The sequence below is a fragment of the Canis lupus genome, chromosome 3, assembly GCF_048164855.1.
Source record: "Canis lupus baileyi chromosome 3, mCanLup2.hap1, whole genome shotgun sequence".
Classification (NCBI taxonomy): domain Eukaryota; kingdom Metazoa; phylum Chordata; class Mammalia; order Carnivora; family Canidae; genus Canis; species Canis lupus.
The window spans coordinates 86180524-86198711 of NC_132840.1; the positions used below are offsets into that span (position 1 = coordinate 86180524).

The window sequence follows — 18188 nt, forward strand, 5'->3', positions numbered from 1 at the left end:
TCCCGGACTTCCCCTGACCTCCTCCTCACTGTGTCTCTGGCTGTCTTTCAACGCAGGTGCAATTTGGGATTGGAACTGCAGATCTCATGTCTGTTGGATGTATATGCATGTGCTGTTGTCAAGCAAAGATTGGGGGCTGAGAGAACATGGGCAAGCAAGGAGGAGGAAAATCAAATCCTATCACAGAGAGCCATGCAGAAAGAGAAGGCCTCCCTGGCACCAATGTGGTGCCCAGTCCAGGGCTGTCGTGGGCTCTCCCTGGAGCTGAGGAGCACGGGCTGGTCCTGCAAGGAAGGGGTGCATGCCCTCGGTGACGTCCTTGGAACCCTGAACCTGACTCACTGCTTCCCGGGGCTATGTTTTGCATACCACACTTGGAGGATGGCATTATGAGATTCCTAATGAGGGAAGCATGCTTTTATTAAACTCCTGGACCAAATTGCCTCCCTGTTGCCCTCTTTCTTTTTCATGAGACATGATGGGTTATTACATTTGTGATTAAAAAGATCCGTCATCAGTGTGTTTTGCCTTTTCAATTTTGTTGGAGGGCGATCATGAGGCTGATTCTCAGAGGAACAGAAGGATGGAGAAGCGAGGGCATATTTTGATATTTAAGGAACTCACCCTGCAGAGAGGGCTGACCCTTCTTTTTCCGTTCACTGCTGACCATGTGGCTCAAATGGCTGTGAAAGGTCACTGAGCCGGCCACATGCTCACTGTACCAATTCTGCACAGCAGGAGTGAAGAAAATGGACAGGCTGTTTTTTTTTTTTGTTTTGTTTTTTGTTTTGTTTTTTTTTATGCCAGGGACTAGATTGTAGATGTCCATACAAATAATTCTAGAATTTTTAGAAAACCAAAATGTTTAGTCACACCATGACTTTTACATAATACCTAATCAGCTTTTTGCTTCTTGTTAGCTTTGTGCTTACTATCAATTTGGATCTGAATGTTTCAGAAATGACTTTTTTCTGTAAGAAAAAAAATATTGAACACAAAACTGAGCATTTGAAATTCAACTGTGATGTGTGATGTGTGAAGCAGTTTGGCCCCAACTTCCTGTTCATCTTGGTGACTCTGATACCAGAGGAGGATGAGAGTAGGGATTCTGTTTCTCTGTGGTTAGACTACCCACTTCGGGATGTAGATATCAAGTTATAGGGATGACTGATACAGCACCAAGGTCATTTGTCTTCAGAATCTCCCACTGCTTGACTTGACTCAGACTTGGACAAGGAGGATGGCCTCCTAACTAGTGTCTTTCTTTCCACTCTCAAGCTTTCCACATTTCTGTGTTCAGGTGTAGTTCTTTATGCTAAAAGAATGCCTTTATCATGTCGATCCTCTGCTTGAATGAAGTTCAATGAATTTTCCCTTCAATGGCCATTCCTGTCTTATCCAGGCATTTGAGGCTTTCTATTAAGTTATCTGCTTCTACTTCTTTTCGTCTTATCTTTCACTAGACTCCCCCAGGAGCTCTTCATGGCACCTGCATGGGACTACTGGCAATCATTGAAGGGTCTCTTACACTTCGCCCAAGTCTGGGACTTTGCCAGTGTCTCTCTGACTCTCCATTAAACTCCGGATCCTTTATTTCTGCCTACCCAAATTGTGCATTTTTCTTAAGCCACAGTCACATGCCATCTCTCTTTAGGATTCCCTAATGGAAGTTTCATTTGCTTGATGCCAGGTGGCTCCAGTTGTAATCTTAGCTCTTGGATAAGACCCTTAGATATCGGTTAATTACTTGTCTCCATATGCTTTTTATGTTCTTGTGATCTTCATTCTGTAGTAGGAAGTGGCCTAATACTTCTCCATCTCATGGGGGCATTACCACTATGGATACTACCTGGCAGTGTGTGGTTTCTACACCTTTGATTAGAAGGCTCAGCACACGTGGCATCATTTCTTATCTGATTGTCATCCCTCATTACAGTTAAGTCTATACTTTATAAAACTTGTTCCATAAGTATGTGAAGAACTGAAAGAAACCACCATCAGTAAAAACTCATACCTTAAAATGATTCTGTGGTTTGAGAAGAAATAACTACATCAAGAGAGGAACTCCTTGAGGTAACAGTTTGCTTCTAACATTTTTTTTTTTTGAAGTACAAATGATGAGGTTTAGTCAAGTCACCGTTCCTTCGAACTGATCTGAATGCTAGCAGTGTGCAGGAGTGAAAGCCACCCGGCATTTCTGTGGAGAAACTGTTAGATAGATGATAGCAGAGGGTCAGACCAGCACCACCCTATGGAACGGATGAGCAATTGCTGAATGTCTGTCCTGTCATTACTTCAGCAGGGGTATTCATATCCAACATGCTCTTTTTTTTTTCTTGTAAGAAAAAGATATTTGCATTTATGGTTTACATTTTTATTGCTTGTAATGTACCTGAGCTTCATAAGCATGATCCCAATTAATTCGCATAATAATTCTGTGACCAAGATATTATAATTCATATTTTAAAGCTGAGAAAACTAAGATTCAGGGAGTGCGAATAATTTGGCCAAGGTCACACAGCTAGTAAGTGGTGGAGCTACGATTCCAACCTAGACTCCTCTCAGAGCCAGAGCTCATGTTCCTTCTTGTGCGTCAGATGGTGTCCATTTATGCCCTACGTTTTCCTGCTTCTGTGTATGTTCAGCCCCAAGTCTAGACTGCCTTTCCCAATTCACAGCTGCTACAAGTGTCCCGCCCCCCATCCCCAGGCCCTCTTCGCCATCACTTTGGAAGTAATGACACTTTTAATGGGAATTCTCACAGCGCTTTGGATTTTTGTCTAAGTCTCCTTAACATAATTCATGACCTTCATTGGATAATACAATCATTTATAAACTGATCCCATCTTCCTCCTGGTGCAGGAAGCTCCTTGAGGGCAGACTTGATGCCCTTTGACTCACCCTGTCCTCTTCAGGAGTGACTGGGGCAGTTAATGGTCCCTCTGGACACATGCGTGGAAGATGGGGTTGGAGGGAAAGGAGGGCAAGAAAGGAAGGAATTAGAGAACAATAGAAGACGGCGTATAATTAAGTGCTAAATTGTGTGGTTCAGACTAATTATAAAGCCTTTTAAAGAAATGTAGTTTTATTACTTTCAAGAACATAAAGTTAATTAATGGCTAACAAAATGTTGTCAAGTAACTGTCTTGTCATTCCCACTGTAATTAATCAATGCTTTTTGCATAAATGCAAAAGTGGACTTAAGCCCAGCCTGTCTCCAGATTATTGAGAATTTGAAATCAGCACAATCTGCAATAATGAGTTTTTTCGAGGCTTAGATTGAAGTCTAGAGATGAAAGCATATAGTTAAAGAATGCATAGGACACTTCTAAGTGTTTTTCTCTTTCACCAGTGCTAACCAGGGTCTTCGTAATTGGTAAGGCACATATAAGGACCTTATTTGCTAACATGATAGCACATTTGCTTAGCATTTTGAATTACTTCTTTTCTCCTCTTTGTTTGAGTAAGTAAATGTTTCATTCACTCATTTAAAAAAAGATCTAAAATGACTATGTTGAGGCTATTTCAGAAATGCTAAAATGAGAGAGTAATAAAAATGATGAAGCCAGTAGCAGAGGGGGCAGGAAGGAGGAGAGAAAATAAGAACTGGAAATGCTCGGGTGGGATGTGTGACAGTCCCGTGCAGCAGTGAGAGGGAGGAAGGACGGCCGGGTAGCTTCCAGATTTTGTCCTTAGGTGACCATTTGAAAAGAAGGAGCACAGAAGGAGAAGAAGAAAGACATTTGTGAGGAGGAATATGGAATTGAATGCTGGACCTCCTGTCCCTGGAGTGTCTTTCTGGTATCAAACTGGAGCTATTCAGACAGCAGTTGACATATATGCCTGATACTCAGAAGGGAGGGTCCCCGCAAGACAACCACTGGTGGAGTCATTGGCAGATGTGGTTGGTGAAGCTTTTGACAAAGGTGGGATGTGCTAGGTCCACAGAGAATAGAACAAGGAAGGATGCCACAGAGACTGAAGGTACGACTCAGAGGAGTCATCTAACAAATGATTTTGAGGAGTATGCAGAGAAGCCAGAGGGAAACCTAGAAGGAATGATGTCAAGGAACCTAAACAGAAATATTTTTGAGAAGGGATCTTGAGGAGAACTGCAGAGCACCCATCAGCTGTTGTATTTAGAGCATCAGAGATGAGTGCAGGCTTACTGTCCTGGTCAAGGGGAGCCCCTGGGCGGCCAGCTGTGAGGAGGGGAGGGAAGGCAGGGCCATGGCTGTCACAGATTGTGGTAAAAATATGTGGCCAGTGGGGAACTTGGGAGAAACAAAGGAGTTGAGAATAAAGCAGATCCAGCAGAAGGGCGTTGGGAGTAGTCTTGATCATCAACATCATCTCTCATTCACTGAGAGAAGCTGGAATAGTTGTGAATGTCTGCCTTCAGGGAGAAGCCCAGGGAAGAGGGTAGCTCGCTGCTGTGTTGTTTGTGATCGCTTTGTTAAGGTACAGTTGGCATGCCGTAAAACCCACCCGCTTTAGTGTGGAATTCAGTTATTTTATTTTATTTTTTTGAATTCAGTTATTTTAAAGTAAATCTATAGTTGCGTATTCATCTCCACAATCTACTGTTAGAACATTTCCATCACTCCAGAAAGTTCTTTGGTGCCTATTTGCAGTTAGTTAATCTTCGCTTCTACCCTCCAGCTGTCATCAACCGTTGATCTGCTTTCTGTATCTCTATATTTTCCTTTTCTGGATATTTCATATTCATGGAATTATATAATGAGTAGTTTTTGCATTTGGCTTCTTTCATAGTGTTTTTGAGGTTGATCCACGTTGTGGTGTGTATCAGCAGTGTAGTCCTTTCTGTTGCCTACTAGTATTCTGTTGTGAAGACACAACCTATTTTGGTTATTCATTTTCTAGTCATTAGACATTTGGATAGTTCCCAGATTTGGGACTATTATTAATAACACTGCTATGAACATTCACCTACATGTCTTTATGTGAACATATGTTTTCATTTCTCTTGCAGAGATTCCTAGAAGTGGAATCACTAGGTCATATAATACGTTTATTTTTAACTTAAAAAAATCTGCCAACTGCTTTTCCAAAGTGGTTATAATATAACATTTTACATTTCCACCAGCAATTGATGAATTCTGCATCTTCTCCACATCCTTACCAACACTTGTTTTTGTCTCTCTTTTTGATTATAGCCATTCTAGGGGGTGTATAAACCACAGGAGGTATCTCCTTGTGGATTTTTTTTTTCTCCTTGTGGATTTAATTCGAATTTCCTTAATGACTAATGAAGCTGAACATCTCTTCATGGCTTATTACCCTTCATATATCTTCTTCGGTGAAGTGGCTGTTCAGATCTTTCGGGTGATTTCTTAATCATGTTGTTTATAGTCTTATTAAGTTGTAAGAATATTTTATATATTCGGGATACAAGTCCTTTGTTAGATATATGATTTGTAAGTATTTTCTCCCAGTCTTTGGCTCATCTTTTCATTTCTGAATTGTGTTTTAAAGAAACAATAGTTTTGGGGTACCAGGTGGCTCAGTCGGTTATGTGTCTAATTTCAGCTCAGGTCATGATCTCGGGGTCCTGGGATCTGCTTGTCCTTCTCCCTCTGCCCTGCCCCCTGCTCAAAATGTTTCTCCTATATTTTCTTCTATAAGTATCATAGTGTTTTAGGTCTTATATTAAATCTATTATTTCAGTTTATTTTCTGTATGATATAAAACAAGGATTTAAATTCTTCAAAAATGGATTTATTTATTTATCTGACAAAGAGAAAAAGAGAAAGAGAGAGAGAGAGAGAGAGAGAAAGCACAGCAGGGGGATCTGCAGAGGGAGAGGGAGAAGCAGGCTCCCCACTGAGCAGGGAGCCCTATGTGGGGCTCCATCCCAGGACCCTGGGATCATGACCTGAGCCAAAGGCAGATGCTTAATTGACTAAGTTACCCAGGTGCCCCTTAAATTCATTCTTATTCACACAGATATTTACCTGGTCTAGGTCCATGTGTTGAAGATACAATCTTTCTCCCTTTGAATTTGTTTTAGCAGTTTTGTCAAATTTTAATTGACTATAAATGGGATTTATGAATTTTTTAATTAGATTTATTTCTGGAATATTGATTCTTTTCCATTGATCTAAATGTCTATCCTTGAATCAGTCCCACACACTATTAATTACTGTGATTTTATAATAAGTTTGAAATCAGATAGGATAAGTCCTCCAACTCGATCATCTTTTTCAATTTTTTTTTTTTTTTTGCTCTTCTATAGCTTTTGGATTTCCATGTATAGGTTTTTTTTTATATATTTTATTTATCCATTCATGAGAGAGAGAGAGAGGCAGAGACACAGGCAGAGGGAGAAGCAGGCTCCATGCAGGGAGCCTGATGCGGGACTCGATCCTGGGTCTCCAGGGTCACGCCCTGGGCCAAAGGCAGGCACTAAACCTCTGAGACACCCAGGCATCCCTGTATAGTTTAGAAACAGGTTGTTAGTGTATATCAGCCTGCTGAGGTTTTGATAGGAATTGCTTTGGACTTACAAATTAATTTCGGGGAAAACTGCCATCTTGACAATATTGAATCTTCAAATCCATGGATATGGAATGTCCCCCACCTGTTTAGATCTGTTTAAATTTCTGTCCACACTGCTTTATGATTATCAGCATAGACATTTATTCTTAGGTATTTAATTCTTTACGGAAATATGATTCTTTTTTATTTATCACTATGTTCTGTAACCTTGCAAAATTGTGGATTAGTTCTAGTACTTTCTTTGTGAACTCTTTAGAATCTTCTATATTCAGGATTTTATCACCTGAGAATAAAGAAGTTTTCTATCTTCCTGTTTAATCAGATTCCTTTCTTTCTTTTTCTTTCTTTCTTTCTTTCTTTCTTTCTTTCTTTCTTTCTTTCTTTCTTTCTTTCTTTCTTTCTCATGGACTAAAATTGCTGGTACAATGTTGAATAGAAGTGCCAAAATTGGATATCCTTTGCTTCTTCAGTGATCTTAGGAGGAAACATCCAGTCTTTCATCATTATTGTATGATATTAGCTGAGGATTTTCATAGATATCTTTATCAGATTGAGGAAATTTCTTTCTAATCCTCTTAGCTGAGAGTTTTTATTGTGAATGGGTGTTGAATTTTATCCGGTATTTTTATTAATGTATTGAGATGACCATGTGACTTTTTATTTTATACCTATTACATGTTATTTTTCATTAATTGATTTTCAGATACTGAGTCAAGTTACTATTCCTGTAATAAATCCCAGTTTTGGTATATAATTCTTTTTATAAGTTGCTAGATTCACCTTACTAATATTTTGTTAAAGTGATTTACACTTATGTTCACGAGAGATATTTATATGTAGTTTTGGGGTTTTTACTTGTGATTTCATTGCCTGGATTTGATATCCACTAATATTGGCAATAAAAAGAGTTGGGAAAGTTCCATCCTTCTTATATTTTGGAAGAGTTCATAATGGGTTAGGATTTTTAATATATTTGATAGAATTCACTGTGAAGCCACATGGACAGGGCTTTTCTTTGTCGGGAGGTTTTTAATTACTAATTTAATCACTTGATTTAGTTCTATTCAGCTATTTTTGCTTTTCTTGAATCAGTTTCATATTTTGTCCTAAAAATTGCATCTAAATTGTTTAATTTATTGACACAAAGTTGTTAATATTTCCTTCTGTTTATAGTTGTATCATAATAGGGTCTGTAGGATCATGTCCTTTCATTAGATTTTGGCATTCTTTTTCTTTTTTTTTTCTTGGTTACTCTAACTAAAGATTTGCCAATTTTGTTAATTTTTCAAAGAACCAATTTCTGTTTCATTGGTTCTATTATTTTCTCATTCTATTTCGTTGATTTTCCTCCCTAAATCATTATTATTTTTCCTCTGTTTGATTTCAGTTTAGTTTTCTCTTCTTTTCTAGTTTCTACGGTGGAAGCTTAGGTTATTGATTTGAGACTTTTCTTCTTTTCTTACATTATGTATCTACAGCTATAAATTCCATTCTAAATGCTGCTTTTGTTACATCCCATAAATCTTGATATATTATGTTTTATTTTCATTAGATCAAAATATTTTTTATTTTTCTTGTGATTTCTCTTTTGATCAGTGCATTATTTATAAGTATATTGTTTAATTTACAAATATTTAGGGATTTCTCAGATTTCTTTCTGTTATTGATTTGTAATAGAATCATGCCAATATTGGGAAGATACTTCCCATGATTCAATCATTTTAAATATTATTTGGTCTACTATATGTTCGTTCCTAGAGAATGTTCCATGTGCATTAGAAGTACACATGCATTCTATAGACATTGATTCTTATAGGGAAAAAAAAACAGGTCAGATTTGTTCATAGTATTCTTTAAAACTTATGGCTTTTCCATCAATTATTCAGAGTGAAGTATTGAAATCTTCAACTTTAACTGCTGATTAGTCTTTTTTTTTCTTTCAGTTTTGTCTATTTTTCTTTGCTGTATTTTGAGGTGGAGTTTTGGGGTTCACATATAAGTGTTTTATCCTCCTGATATATGGACTTTCCATGAAACACATCCTATTTGGATTTCATTATGCAATGTGGCTCTTTATCATTAATAATATTTCTAGTATTAACAACATCTATTTTATCTGATTAAGATTCTTCCATTTTAATCTGGAGGCCTTCTGTCTTATGCTAATTGTTTGAATAATATCTTTTTATTTTCAACCTGTTTGTAACTTTGGATGCAAGATATATCTCTTTTAGACAGCTTATAATTGGATCTTACTTTTTAAAAATCAAATCTGACAATCTCTGCCTTTCAATTGGGATATTTTTACAATTTATATTTAGTGATCATTATTTTTATGGTTGGATTTCTATTTGACATTTTATTATTTGTTTTGTTTATGATTCCTATCTTCTAAGTTCCTTTGTTTCTTTAAAATTGACTACTTTTGTGTTAAAATATTTTTAGTGTATACATTGTCAGTCTTATGTTGACATTTTATCTATATATTTGAATTGTGTTTTTATCAGTTGCTTTAATGATTTTACTACTCAGTTTAGTTTATCACAGTCTACTTTAGATAAATGCTGACTAAATTATGACAAAATATAGAAAGTTTACTTTTTTTTTTCTTTTTTATGAGAGTGAGAGAGCATGTGAGCTGAGGTTAGGGGCAGAAGGAGAGAGAGAGACTCTCCAGCATAGTCCATGCTCAGTATAGAACCCAGTGCAGGGCTCAATCTCATGGCACTAAGATCATGACTTGAATGGAAATCAAGAGTCGGATGCCTGACTGACTGAGCCACCCAGGAGACCTTAAAGTGTACTCAATTATAGTTCTATTTCCTCCTACTTTCTTTGTGCTATTACCTGTTACATATGCTATATCCATATATGTTATCAACATAGCATTACATACTATAAATTTTGATTTATTCAATATTATACTTTAAAGACATTACAGAAGAAATAAGAAAAACATAAAGACTTCTTATAATTGGTAAAATATTTATAAAGACTTACATACAATACTATATTTTTACCATTTGTTCTGTTCTTTATTTCTTGCTGTGAATTCAAGTTACCACCTTGGTAATTTCTTTTCATCCTGAAAGTGTTTCTTTGGTGTTACTTGAAAGATCACTAGCAACAAATTGCTTGTTTATCTGAGAATGTCTGTCTTTCAATTTCATATTTGATGGAGAATTCTGCTGGATATAGAATTCTTGATTGCAGTGTTTTTTTCCTTCAGTACTTTGAATATGCCATTCCACTGTTTTGCATTGTTTCAGATGAGAAGTAAGCCTTAACCATATCACTGCTCTCCTGTCAGTTTTATTTCACTCTGTGAAGATTTCCTCTTTTGTTTTGGTTGCAGTTGTTTGATTATTAGGTTTCTGGATGTGGATCTTTTTGAAGTAATCCTACTTTGGATTTATAGAACTCCTTAGTTATGTAGGTTCATGCTTTTCACCTCCATTAGGAAATTTTCCCAACAATTTCTTTTAATGTATTTTCTGCCACTTTATTTCTAATATACTGAGATTTCCATTATGTATATGTTGATACTCTGAGACTTTTCATTTTTCTGCTGTTTTATCCCCTGTGTTTTTCAGTTTGGATAAATTCTATTGATCTGTTTCCAAGTTCACTGATTCTTTCTTCTGTCATCTCAAATCTGCTATTGAGTTCTCCAATTAAATTTTCCTTTTCTCATTGTATACTTTTCTACTCCATAATTGGTGCTTGGTCCTTTACAAGTTTTGTTTCTGTGTTGAAGAACTCCACTTACTGATTTATTGTTGACCTACTTTAATTACTAAAAGCATGATTTCTTTAGTTTTTAAAATATATTTATAGGAGCTGCTTTGAAGTTTTAGCTACTAAACCCAATACCTGGAGACACTCAAGAGAGTTACCATTGCCTAATTTTTTTTGTGAGTATAGGTCACAACTTTCTGTTTCTCTGTGCATTATATATATATTTAATTGACACTTCAGATGGTATATGGAAGCAATCTGGATCCTGGATCCTAGTCCTCCTCCCTTAAAGGTTGTTGTTTTTGTTATATTCTTGTTTGTTTATTTTTTCTTGGTTTAGTAAATTGGCTATAATAATCAGTGAAATCCATCTTCTCTGCTGTACAGTGTGCAGTCATTAATATCTGTCCTCAGAAAAAAATCTCTATTTTAATTTTGAAGCCTAGCCTCCTACAGGTTGCCCCTTGGTTTTTGCAACTGAGTTGTCAGCCAGTGATTGAAGAAAGGCTATGCTTGAACATTTCTTAATTTTTTTAATTTTTATTTATTTATGATAGTCACAGAGAGAGAGAGAGAGAGAGAGAGGCAGAGACACAGGCAGAGGGAAAAGCAGGCTCCATGCACCAGGAGCCCAATGTGGGATTCGATCCCGGGTCTCCAGGATCGCGCCCTGGGCCAAAGACAGGCACTAAACTGCTGCACCACCCAGGGATCCTATGCTTGAACATTTCAAGCCAGTAAGTGTTCTGCTGATAGATTAGTGTGTGGATAGGGAAGCATATTCAAAGTTCAGGCTATTTTTGGATATATTTTGATTTTTACCTTCTACCAGGGTCCTTTGTGTCCTTTAGGCTCATGTTCACAGCCTCTGAGTCAAGGAAGATTTTATGAGTGACATGAGTGCTTTCTTTGCTCTATAAGCATGTAGATATATGCTTCCCAATCCTGACCAACCCCATGTTAGTAGAGCCATTGGCTTTCCTCTCTAGCCTTTCCTCTATTGGCATTTCTATCAACAATACAAGCATCACCCACTGCTCTAGCTTAGATGAGCCCCTTAAATCATAGCAGTGGTCCTCACAACTTGCCCTATCCTGAGAGAACTTCCACATTGATTGGGCTGGTGGTGAGTCAGAACATCAGAGATCCTGAGTTCTTCTAAAGTTCAACACTTAAAAAACAAACAAATAAATAAATAAATAAATAAATAAATAAATAAATAAATAAATAAAGTTCAGCACTTTTATAAGAATATATGCTGCTCCAATTATTGTATGCCTTTGGTCAGTTCTTACATAACTTAGATGGTTGTGGTTTTTTTTTTTTTATCAATTTTGTCCAATGTCATAGTCCATCTTTTGGTGGATAGAGCATTTCCAAGTTCATTTCTTTGCCCTAGTGGAATTTGCCGGGTTTTATTTAGTAGTGTTCTCAGACCTTTATATTTGTAGCTTTGGGTGATGTTTCTTCAGCGTCCACATGATATTTGTTATCACAGCTCTCTAAATTTGTAAGTGAACTTTTAATCTCATGTGGCCCCGCAAAAGACAACTGCCCCCAGTTTCTGACAGTTGCCATGATCTCACCCCAGAGCCTCACAACACTTCACTTCCAAGATGTTAGCTATGACACTGAAGTAAAATTAGAGGCTTATATTTTTTGAGTAGAATGAAGTCAATGAAGTCCCCAATCCAAGCTTCTCTTAAATTCACTATTTAAACTCAGGGCAAACATCCCATAGGCAGCTTTATATCTGAAATTGTCATGTGGACTGGATACCTGGAACTGTACTGACTAATGTGTAGCTCAAAGAATCTAAGAAAATGTGCATTGTGGTCCTTTAAGATTTGAAAGCTGCAATTCAAAGGCTGTTAAGACCTTCAGCTGGTGATAATTGGATTTGTAAGACAGTGCAACATGTGATAAAAACGCTCCTGTTGGATAGGATCCCAGTTTTCTTCTATCCTTCCTATTAATGTGATAAATGTTGCTGTCTCAGCTGATAGGGCCATGTTGGATAATCAGATTGGAATCAAGTTTGAGTTCCTCAGGCTGGCTCCATGTGAAGCTCGTGGGAAGACTTGAAAAAAAATACTATAGAGAATAAAAAAGAGGCCTGGGTTTACAGAGGGAAATTTTTACTCTCCTTGCAAGGCTACGTGGTGCAGGGAAGACTCATTAACCATAGACTCTAGCCATGTGCTACAACCTCTGTGTGTCATGCCCAATGGGAGGCTATGGGAAAGGATCCCCAATGTTACTGGGCACATGCCATAGTGAAGGCTGGGGAGAAAATATTGCATCTCTTGACATGGGTGTTGGGCCAGGGAGGAACCAAAATAATGTTGGAAAATTAAACCTCTCTTAATTAAAGCTGATGGCAAACAAACTCGAGTAATATGGCACTACAGCTGGGAGATATAAGTACGATTTGAAACTGAACAGCTGTGAAATTGGGCCCTCTGGTTACAGCTGGGCATGCAGGAGGGACAGAAGCCCTGGCAAAGGTGTTGTCCCCGCCTGGAGGACTGACTGAGCTAGGAACAGACAGCCAGCGTGGCTGGCTCTCCTGGTAGTTTTGAAACAGTATACTCTACCCAGATATCCAACTCATGGGTTCCTGGACTCTCAGGGTCCACTCACACATATAACCCTCTGCCACATGTTTGCTTAGGATCTTTCCTGATGAGAACTGCATCAATGCGGTTGCTGGAATTAAAGGGAAAAGACTCACGGTGGGGAGGATAATAGAATTTGTTTTGTGATCTAAAAATTTTTATATCTATTCATATTACTGAAGACCTCCAAGCTGGGCCCTTCCCTGCTAGCATGGTGCATAGGTCAGTTCTGCCATTCTGTTTCTGACCATTAAGTCTTAAGAGCCCTGTGTAGGGCAGGCCCAGAGCTGTGCCTCTCCTTTATACATTTAGACTTTCCCAGTAGCTGACTCTGCAGCTAGAGTCTGGCTACACTCATACTGGGATGGGTATATTCGGCACATTCCCTGAAGTGGTCAACTTCTGACTCTCACATGTGTAAACATGGAGGCACATGGCTCTCACTTGCTTTTGAATATTTTCCTTAGGCCTCTTTCTCACCTTGTCCGTCAAATTTAATTGATGCTTTCAGAAGGTTAGGAGCAACCCCCAACTGTGTACACTGATCACCATGGGGCTGGGTATCAGGGTAGGCTACACTGCACTGCAGAAATAAATAAGCCCTGAGATCTTCAAGGCCAAATACAATCCAGTTAGTTATTCCTCCCTTTACTGCCTGGAATGGGTTGCAGCTAACTGAGAACTCCTGGATCTGACTTCTTTCCCTGATGAGCCACCTCAGTCTTGGAAGTCCCACAGCCTGCACACCACAGGTGAGGGATGGGAGGCTGGAGGAACGAGCACAGGAGGGCATAGGAGATGGAGCAGGACGATGAATGGCCAGGACGGAGGGACATTTCTCTCCATGCTCTGTTGTCTAGTGGTCAGTGATGTGCTTTCAGCTTCTCTGTAAGGGGAACTGAAGGATGGAGCCTTCCTGTGTGGCCAGGATTTGGTCAGTCCCTGTTAACCATAACCGTTAACATCAGTCTGTCCAGTTATCAATGTCTCAGTGCCTGGGCTTGAATGGATCTTGGAAACAATTTAATAATTCTTCTATCTGCATCGAAGATAGATCAGTGCTTCTAGAAGTGTTGACCTGGGACAAGGGTGGCAGTCAGCATCACGTGGGAGGATGTTAGAAAAGCAAATCTTGGACCCCACTGTATCAGGAGTTTGGGGAGCAGGGCCATGCAATCTATGCTTTATGAGCTCTCCAGGGAATTTTAATGTTCCCTGAATTTTGCAAGCTTCTGCTCCAGACCTGCAGTTCTCAACTCAACCATGGTCACCCACTGGGATCCCCTGGGGAACTGGAAAAAGCGCTAATTGCTGGGGCCACACCCAGGAGACTCTGATTGAAGTGCTTTGGGGTTTGACCTGAGGCAGTTATGGAAACCAGTGCCCCAGAATGATTTTTTAGGAATACTTTTCCTCTCTGAAATTTTCCATGAAAATAGATTTCACGTGGATTCAGTGGCACTTCCTAGCAACTCCTGGGCTATGGGAGTGAGGAAATTTCACAACCTAAGCACTGCCCTTTCCCCTTCAACTGGAAGCAACAAGCCAGCTTTGCAGGGAGCAAAGACGAAATAGAAATTTGAGAACTCACAAATGGAATCCTGATTCTGTCACAGACTCATCATGCGGCCTTGGGCAAGTCGATTAATTTCTCTTTGTCTTGTGTCTATAAAACGGGAGTAGTAACACTTGCCCACAGATGTTGCCAGCATTATCTAATTAATGAGCAGAAGATGTTTGGGAAATACAAAGTACTGTACAAATGCTAATCATTATGATGAATGCAGTGCATCTCGCAGATACAAAAGTGCTGTGTATATGCTTATAATTATTATAATTATTGCTAATACCAATAATATTGCTACTAGTAATATATTTCCCCGGCAGTGGGAGCTCAGTGTGTCCTTTGGGTTAACATTTTGCCCTGCATTGTCAGGAAGTCTTGCTAAGCAGCTGTTTAATGACCATTGCTCTGTACCTCCCCACAAAGTGTCATTCATCAGAAGTGCAAATAGTCAAGTATGTAAACCATCCTGAGGTCCACTTAATGTCCCTGACTGTTGGGTCATCGCCGGATCATGTTGCAGAAGCTCTTCTTTAGGTTAAGGAAGTGCCTAGAATATAGTGTTCAGCCATTCTTTTTAGTATTTTCATTACAGGCTTTTTTTCCCCCTCTTCTACGGCCAGTCTTTTATCTACAGTGCTTTTGCCATCTGCTTTCATACGGTTGTAAATGTGCTGCAGAAAATCCTAGGGTGTGTTGGTGAGTACAACTAGCTTCCAGTGCTGGCAATTCACAGATATTACCAGCAGCAATTGGTGTTGAGAACAGGGCAAATATTTTTGCTGTGGTTTCATTTTGTTCAGTTTTAGCTTGGATTTCGGTTTGGAGGAGGGGATATAAGAAAAGAGAATTGTGTCTCTTCATTTCTCAAGAAATAAATGGTCCTGAGGATTATGTGATTGGTTTGGGCCAAGCAGATCAGGGGAAAAAAAATAAAAAACAAAAAAACAAATCAATTGATGATGTTCAGTTAGCAATGACAAAACCATTTCCCATACTCATGTTCATTCTGACTCTCCGTTCCTGGTCATAAAGACTTGGATGTCCAGATTCCTTAGACTGTCCACACTCCAGATTCCTGATTTATTTGTAGAAAATGCAAATAAAGCTTGGAAAATAAACTCATCCTGAGAATTCTCTCAATTTAGTCCAAAGCCTTGGAAAAAATACGGAGATCCCAGATTGTCCATACTGTTGACCCCCTTTAGGCCTGCCAGTTATCACCACCATTTCAAAATCCTGATGGCTCTCCCATTTTCCCTTGGTGAGGCTGAAATGTGAAGTTTCTTTGCTTCAGGATATAACTACATCGACTCAGTGGGTTAGTGCTGCTTGCCTTATGCTGATCAGAGGCTCTGATTGACAGAGATGTCTTAAATAAGTAAGAATGGGGAAAAACAAAACAATTAACACTTTACGTGGCTCCAAGTCTCTGACCTACATCATTGCCCTTCTCTCTGAAGAACTTTTTGAAATTTTTTCAAGACAGGTCTACTGAAAACCAATTCCCTCAGTTTTTGAGGAAGTTTTTATTTCTTTTTCACTCAGAAGGATAATTTTGCTGTATACAGTATTCTAGGTTAGTGATTCTTTAACCCTTGACATTTTTTAACCTGCTCTCTTCTTGATGGCATGTTTCCTGAAGTCAGCTGTGATTTTTTTTTTTTTTCTTAACGGGCTATTTTAATGTCTCGTTTTTTTGCTTTTTGTTTTTGTTTTTTTTGCAATAGAATAAATAGTTCTCTTGATGACTGCTGATACGTCAGGCTATTTAGTAGAATTCTGAACCACCCCAGTTAATGCTGGTTTTCCTGACTGGTGTGTAGTGTTCAGTAACTATAAGTTCTTTATCTGAAACTGCTGTCAAACCAGCAGGACTGCATCGAGGCCTCCATCATTTTCAGGATTGTTGGTAACCTGGCCATATTTTCCCCAAATAACTTTGCCTCCTTGTGTCACAAGGCCCACCTCACTCATATCCACCACAAGGACAGTATATTTGGTAATAACACCTGACATTGTATATAATGGGGATGAGGGATCCTTTTCTACACCAAGTATTGGTAGGCAAAAGGTGGCTTTCAATTTAGGAAACCACCCTCTCCCATGTGCTCTTCTTTCTCTTTCATGTTTGAATAACCTTTAATACTTCTGTTTCTCCCTGGGCATGAACTTCAGGTAAAGGGACTTCCCATTTTCCTGCTTTCTCTTTTTGTTTTGATTTAATCTCATTGGAAAGTACATTAGCTCGGGACTGTGCCTTTCTGTCCAGTAGATATGCAGGTACTGCCCCCTGTGGAGTCTTTCTGTCATTCTTTTGCTTGGTGTTTCTCTCTTCACACGTCTGAGAGTCTTTTTCATTTGTATTTTCTCAGTATGGTGGTGTTTATGGTAGAGCTTAGCTTTCAGACCAATTATCTCTTTGGCCTTCTTTGAATGGTCATGAGCCTCTTGACCTCTCTTCTTTCTCTTTTCTTCATGTTAATCCATAGCACTTTCAGTGTAACTCAATATATTCATTTTGTGGCATGGTGATGTCCATGGAGCCACAGAGTGCAGCTCCTAGGGCACAAAGAAGCTCTCAATTTTCCAGAAGTCAGATGTGATTCTTACTCTCCCTCTTCTATGTATATGGTGCTGCCACACACCTACCCCTACCAGCTTCTTTTCAGATTTTGTCTTTGATTTTGTGTGGTTTCAATATGATGTGCTGAGGTATAGTTTTTTTTTTTTTTTTTAATCTTTTCTGGGCTCGCATCTTGATATCCTCTGAACTTCTGGATCTGTAGTTTGGTGTCTTTCATTAATTTGGGAAAATCTCTGTCATATATTCAAATATTTCTATGTTCAAATATTTATCATATTTTTTTCTCTTTCTCCTCCCTCTGGTATGCACATTATGCATATGCTGCACCTTTTATAGGCATTCACAGTTCTTAGATGTTGTGTTCCTGTGGGGTTGTTTGTTCTCTTTTTCCATTTCAGTTTTGGAAATTTCTGTTGACATTTCTTCCAACTCACTTATTTTTCCTTAACCATATCCAGCCTACTGATGAGCCCATCAATGACATTCTTCCTTTCTGTTGTGGTGGGTTTGGTCTCTAGAATTGCTTTTTTATTCTTTCTTAGAGAGTCTATCTCTCTGCTTACATTGCCCCTCTGCTCTTGTGTATTGTCCACTTTTATCTTCAGAGCCCTCAGAATATTGGCTGTCTGAAATTCCCAGTCTGATAATTCCAATGTCTCTGCCGTGTCTGAGTCTGGTTCTGATGTTTGCCATTTCTTCAACCTGTGTTTTATGTCTTTTTGTATGTGCTGTAATTTTTTTGTTGAAATCCATGCAGGATGTACAGCGTAAAAGGTACTGAGGTAAATTGGTATTTTTGTGTAAGGTTTTATATTTATCTAGCTAGGGGTTAAACAGTGTTTATTGTTTGCTGTAGCTGTAGGTGTCAGAGGCTACAACTTCTGCTCTTCTTTTTTTTTCCCACCTGGTTGTCTTTGGGTTTCCCTAGAGACTTCTTAAATAACATCTGAGATGGATAATTCTTTCAGTTGTATTCCCCTGTTACTACTATAAAAAACCCTTTCAATATGAAGGTAACTCATGGGAGGAGGAGAAGCATTCTGTAGTCCTATGATTAAATCTCCATGTTTCAGCAAGCCTGTGTTCCTGGACTGGGAGCTATACCATTGCACCTCAGTTTTACTTTGCTTTTCCCCCTTAAGTGAGGTCGAAAGGCTGTTGC

General features: G+C 38.7%; 1 protein-coding gene and 1 pseudogene across 7 annotated transcripts in view; one reads left to right on the forward strand and one right to left on the reverse strand.

The window, feature by feature from the left end:
* Positions 1 to 18188, forward strand: part of NTM (neurotrimin) — a 941158-nt gene that overhangs the window by 637401 nt on the left and 285569 nt on the right. The window lies entirely within an intron of this gene.
* LOC140625702 (ribosome biogenesis protein NSA2 homolog pseudogene) lies at positions 16303 to 16969 on the reverse strand (annotated as a pseudogene).